We start from the raw sequence: 6,636 nt of genomic DNA on the forward strand, positions 1-6,636 counted from the left end.
AACGGAGGCCCCGAAAGTCATTCTCCTTCTTCCGTCGATTCTTCTACCCCGTGACCGTAGCGGAGGTAACTCAAGCCTTTCAGTTATTTCAACTTTTCTTCATACCGCATATCCAATGGTAGCTAACAACCTGTATATTTACTATTTGCATATCAGCTGGCAACTGTAGCACGTCCGCGAGGGACCCCGCTACAGTTCGGACTCGATTTGTATCACAATCCTTAATCTGAACTAAAGAGTCCAAATCTGGCAAATCGTTTTGAGAAAACAGATTTTTTTTGAAAAAGAAGTGCCAAACATGGACTGCTTTGCCAGATACAGAGTCGCCACCTAAATATTTTTAAATGGGGGAATTTAGGAAACCCTGACTCGGTGCCAAAGGCCACGTGTTCGTCATCACCAAAGTAGCCTCGGCTCGGGAACATGGGTACGATTGGGGAAGGTCAGCTATGAGCACCCCCTCTCGCCCGATTCGAAGATCGGCCTCTACTAACCATGATATCCGTTTTTGAAAACGTTATGTGTTCTTAAACCAATTATTAGCCTAGCATTGCTATGTTATGCGCACAGCAAACAAGTATAGACTAGATTGCCTAATTTGGAAATAAGCATTTCATATCCGTTTGTCTTGAAAAACACTTTGGAATTTGCTACTCGCAAGTAGGCTAAAATACGGATTTCAACGAGTTTTTCCAACTCAGACAATCCAACCTTCACCCACAGGTATCCAAACAGTTTATCACCTAAGCATCTAGCCACATGGTAATCATACTATCATGGCCACACTCACACACATACAGTATGCTAAAGCATAAATGCTTACCTAGTACTCCAAGCCAAAATAGGAACCAGTTAGTAATCACATGCATGATCCTAGTTCATGTTAAGATGGCTAATGCAGCACATGCAAAATGCAACTAAGATAGGCTCGGCTAATCTACAATGACATGTGAAATGCTGCAACTAACACGTATTCAATTTGGAATTGGAATACAAATGCAGTTAGAATGATGCGCTGAGCCCGGTGCATGCAAGACAAATGTATGAATGCACGCATGCATAACGTAAGGTATGCTAATTTAAACATGCCCTAGTCTACCATCATAAGCGGGTAAATAAAAAGGAAGAAAGACGTGGGGTTGGAAGACATACACACACTCACGCAAACTTATTACACAATTGCCCTCACTCGGAGGGTTCAAATAAATATTACAGTCCGAATAATAAACACATAAATTATTACAGAATTTCTAATTAATTAACAGAATGAATGCAAAAAAGAAAGATGGCCACAGTCCCCCCCCCCCCCCCCCGCCTTAGGATGCGCGAATGATGCATGCTCGAACCCATCTCGCCCGGAAAGTTCATACTATACCACTGCCGCCACTGTTTACACTGCCCTGCTTCTCTGAAAATTGCCAAAGTTCTGGGACAGGTCCTCTGAACACTGTGGAACACGATCGGCTGGAGAAAATGTCCACTGGCCATTGAAAATATCCATTGGCTGTTTACGAAGCTATCGGCCCAGGAAGGATTGCCGGTCGGCACTAAACACTGCCGGTCGGCAGAAAGTTCCTGCAGAATCTGGTTTTTGACAACAACAAGGACAGACAGTGTATGGCATGGAATTTCAAGCAAGTGTATGCATGGATACTCTCCCAATCATGTAACGGACTCAAGGGAGTATGGCCCTTGACCCTCGGGCTATCAATAGTGCATTTGATGCATGATAGCCTAAGGCGCCAAGGTTGCAATTTGATGTACAAATGCATGCAACACACAAATGAGGACCAAGAGCCTATCATGTCGAAGTCAAGGGCCCCGGTGACCGAGAGTTAAGACGTGTTACATCACTTATAGTATGAACGCTCCTTAACCCTCACACTTGGTTTGACACCCCAAACCAAGTAATGCAATGCATGTTATGCAAACATGACTCAAAGATACAACATGAGATTCAAGATGCAAGGCATGCCAAATGCCATGCAACTACCATGGCAAGTATGCAATGCTAGGCATGCAAGATGCAAATGCAATGCAAACATGGATGATTTAAGCAATAGGATCATTATGTTACAACACCTAATGAAGCAATCATGCAACAAACATGAGACAAGCATGCAATGGTGGACTTAAACCATAAAGGGGCAGACCTCAATCCACCCCAAAACTGTAACGACCCCAAAATCCGTATTAGAGATTACCTTTACGGCCTTATGGGTTAACGCATTTTGATTTATTGATATGTGTTCAAATTGAGGAATTATTTGTTGAGCCACGACTGTAAAATTGAAATTACCGACCTTTACGGGTTCAGAAATCACAATTGAGGACTTGGATGTGTTAATGAAAATTTTTAGAACTATTTGGGAAACTTAATTGGAAATCTAATTTGTATGATTTGTTAATGTGCGTTTGGGTGGTTAACTTGGCACTGCAAATTAAAGGCCTTAGAGGCTTCAGAAACCAGAATAGGGAACATATTTATGATCATCATAATTTTTAGAGTCATCTGAAAAGTTTAATTGAAATTTAATTTTTCGCGATTCGTAAGGGCGTGTTTGGCCCTCCTTATTTGTGATAAAGCTTGTATAATTAAATATATAGGTGTGTATGAGTTATATAAGTGGTGAACTCATACTTTTGGAGTCAAAAAACAAAATATCTAAAAAGAGAGAGAGGAAACCGTGAAAGGGAGAGAGGGAAGAGTGTCAATTTTCCCAACATCCATGGAGGCCTTGAAGATGATGGAAGAGAATTGAAGGAAAAGAAAGAAGATCACCCATGGGACTTGGAGGAATTGAAGAGTGCTAAGAGATAGACAAAGATTGAGTTAGGTATAAAAATTTATCTTGAAATCTTGTGTTTAAAGTATCAATTTGGTAAAATCATAGAGATCTTGGAAGATTTAAACCCATTTGGGGTTAAGGTTTATCTATGTATTTACTTGAGCTAATTTGAGGAATTAGAAATTGAGTTCTTTAATTTTGTTATGAGTGGAGCTCAAGCTCATGGATATCATGAAATAAACTTTAGATTATGCAAGAATCATGTGAATTTGTGGGTTGTGGGTTGTGTTTTTAAGAACCTTGAAGATCATGAAAGGTTAAGCATTAATCTTGAACTTTGAGACAAAGATTGAATTGTTTGAAATGAAATTACACTTGGTCGATGTTAGTTTATCATGTTATAGGGAAATTCTACATGTTTTTGAGTGATTTATGTTAAGAACCAAGCTTAAAAATGGAAAAATCAAGTGTTGGAGCAAAAAGAGCCATTTTCGGACTGCACACTGCCCAGAGCCGCACGTGCGGCCCTGTTTCCCGCACGTGCGGGAGACAGCTTTGTCCAGCCATCTTTGAATAAGCATATCTTTTGCCTCGGGACTCCGTTTTGAGTGATTCTTGAGCCTAAAATCAAGACCCAGAAGTCTAGTTTTCAATGGAAGTGGTCTCACTCCCAAATTCTAAATACAAAAATAGTTATGCCCAAATTAGTGGCGACTGTTCACTTTCTGTCAACTAATTTTATACCATTTCTTCACCTAAACCATTTTCCATTGATTTCTCCTGTTTCTGTGACATGGACTATAACTTATTAAGGAATAATGAGCTTGGTACCACCATGGCTAATTTATTGAATGATCAAAGAGAATAAGTAAATGATCGTGTATAATCTCATATTATGTGTTGTGCGCTGTACTTGTAGGTCGAGACGAGGACATCGTCCTATTACTACCGGGAGCTGATCACTGTGAGTAGTAGTACAAAAATGTACATTTTATCTACTGTTGACAATTATTGTCACTAATGCTCTGTTCCTTGTAAGTGTTATACGAACATTTATGACAATTGGAAAGCAATGTGAACTTATATGAACGCTGAAAGCTTCGCGTACGTTGGTATGATTTTGGAATCCTTATGTTCTGTTAATGACGAATATTAGCCACTTGTTATTTATCAGCATGCTACGTTATTTCTTAAAGAATAAGTGGAACCTATGTTCATCCTTGAAGAATGATATTTGTGTGAATCTAAGATTATGTTACGAAGGGACCCAAGATCGTTTAGAATCTATGATATGAATGTAAAGGTCTACCATCAGTATGCAACCCATATAAGAATATGAATTATTCTATTTTGTTAAGCGCATGATAATGATATGATATAACAAGAAATGCTCTATTTTCTATTAACTTAATGAATGATTATTCATACATGTAGAAGTATTCACATCATCTTTAGCACAAGGCCCTTACCCAGGGGTAATAATACCGTGGTTCAAATAATTAAGTTACAAGTTTACGTATGTTCTAAGTTTAAGTCTGTTATAAGTTTACGTATGCTATAAGTCAAGAATGTTACAAACTCAAGAATGTTACAAGTTTATATATGTGACAAGTTCAAATATGTACAAGTTTAAGTACGGTTACAAGTACAATTATATACAAGTTTAAATGTGTTACAAGTTTTCAAGTTTAAGTATGTTATAAGTTCATGTATGTTACAAGTCCAAGTATGTTATAAGTCCATGTGTGTTATAAATTCAAGTATGTTACAAGTTTAAGTACGTTACAAGCTTAAGTATGTTACAAGTTTAAGTACGATACAAGCTTAAGTATGTTACAAGCTACGTTACATGCTTTCATATGTACAAGTTCAAGTGTACTATAAGTTCACAATGTTGAGGAATTTCTTTATGGAACTAACAAGGATGCTCTTTATTGATTTGCTAGCGCTATTAAAAGGCTAAGTATAAGTAAGTATGAATTCTGATTTCTGTTAATGATTCAAGCATAATGCATATGTATGAATTTATTTCCGTTTATAGTATGACATTTATGTATGGTTTGGTCTGTAAGACCTGCTAATTATTGGTATGGAACAAAGTGCTACTTGGAACTAAGTGCTACATTGTGAGCCACCGCTAGAGTCCATGTGAGACACCTCTTGAGTCCATACATATGTGAAAATTATGAGGCTGAAAGCCATTCTGTGAAAGTTATGAGGCTCATGGCCATCTGTATAAGTTGTTATGAAATGAAACAAAGTGCTGCATGGAACTAAGTGCTACGATGTGAGTCACCTCTAGAATCCGTGTGAGACACCTCTTGGGTTCATATAGATATATATATGTTTCAAGGGCTTTAATGCCAATATGTTTTAAGGGCTTAATGCCATTCTGATAAGGGCTGTAATGCCAATCTGATAAGGGCTTATGCCATTCTAATATGAAATAAAGTGCTACACGGAACTAAGTGCTACAATGTGAGTCACCTCTAGAATCCGTGTGAGACACCTCTTGAGTTCATATATCTATATATTCAAGGGCTGTAATGCCATTCTGATAAGGGCTTTATGCCATTTTGACAAGGGCTTCATGCCATATGTACAAGGGCTATATGCCACCATGTTTAAGGGCTCCATGCCATATGTTCAAGGGCTATATGCCATCATGTTTAAAAGTTTAATGTTAATGTGTACAAGGGTTTTAAGCCACTATGTCTCACGATTGGGCCTAAGGCCATTTTGAAATGAAAACAGGAACATATTAACTTCGTGGTCTTTGTATTTAAGTATGCGTTGCTAGATGTTATGTGAAAATCGAGCATTTAAGTACTATTACCCACTGAGTTTGCCTCACTTTATGTTATGTCTGTTTCTGTAGGTAAACAACCAAGTGGTTAATCCTGAGCCATGATGCTCGTTCATTTTGTCAACCTTTGAGTGCCCAGACTCTAGATGAAGCCACTCATATTTTTGTGAAGTCTTGACAAACTTTTGGCGCTACGCTTTACTTATTGGCCTAAGGTTGAAATGTGTATAATACTTTCTTCCGAAATGTTTTTGATGTATGCCCAATTATAGAGCTGGGCTTGTATATATGTGCGTATATATCCGATATTCAGGTGTATGTTTTAGATTTTATTTGTCTGTTTAAAGTTTGTGATCCTGGCATGATAGTAGTAGTTCAATGGAGTTTGTTTCTATTGTCAAATTTTGATATTTAATGCTTCCGTTCAGGCCCCATATGTTATATATAACAGGTTAAGTGTCCGTTTCTGAAGTGGTCATTCCCAAACTTCTAGGGGCGGGTTTGGGGTTTGACAAAAACAGTGGCCAAAAGTGCCCAAAAAGGTGGATAAACACTCATGCCAACACGCAAGCCAATGGACCTAAGGCTAAGGCACAAAAAGGGGGCACTTTACTTCCACTAACATGACCATTCATGGCATGAATTAGACAAGCAAAAATAGAATCTTAGCATGCAAAAATGGACTCCAAAAACCCCCTGATATGGAAGTTTAAGTGGCTCCAATGAGATGCATGCACCAAAACTCATTTCTAGGCATAAAAGGGCACATCCTCAAAAGCATGAAAGAGGTCACATATGCAAACATACAAACACGATTTATGGACTGAAATACGATCCTAAATGATGCCAAATCATGAGGATCGTCTAAGCTACGCATGTTAGAGGCCAATATACTCAAGGCTTACAAGCCAAAACACAAAGAGATGACACCAAACATAGCAAGCATGACTTAAACAGATGGCCAACAGGCCTTAAACATGGTAAAGTAATACCAATACCTTCATGAAATTAGGCTAACACATGCAAGAATCATGACCTAAA

This window comes from Camellia sinensis, chromosome 11 (assembly GCF_055761805.1).
Source record: "Camellia sinensis isolate YWXY chromosome 11, ASM5576180v1, whole genome shotgun sequence".
NCBI classification, from domain to species: domain Eukaryota; kingdom Viridiplantae; phylum Streptophyta; class Magnoliopsida; order Ericales; family Theaceae; genus Camellia; species Camellia sinensis.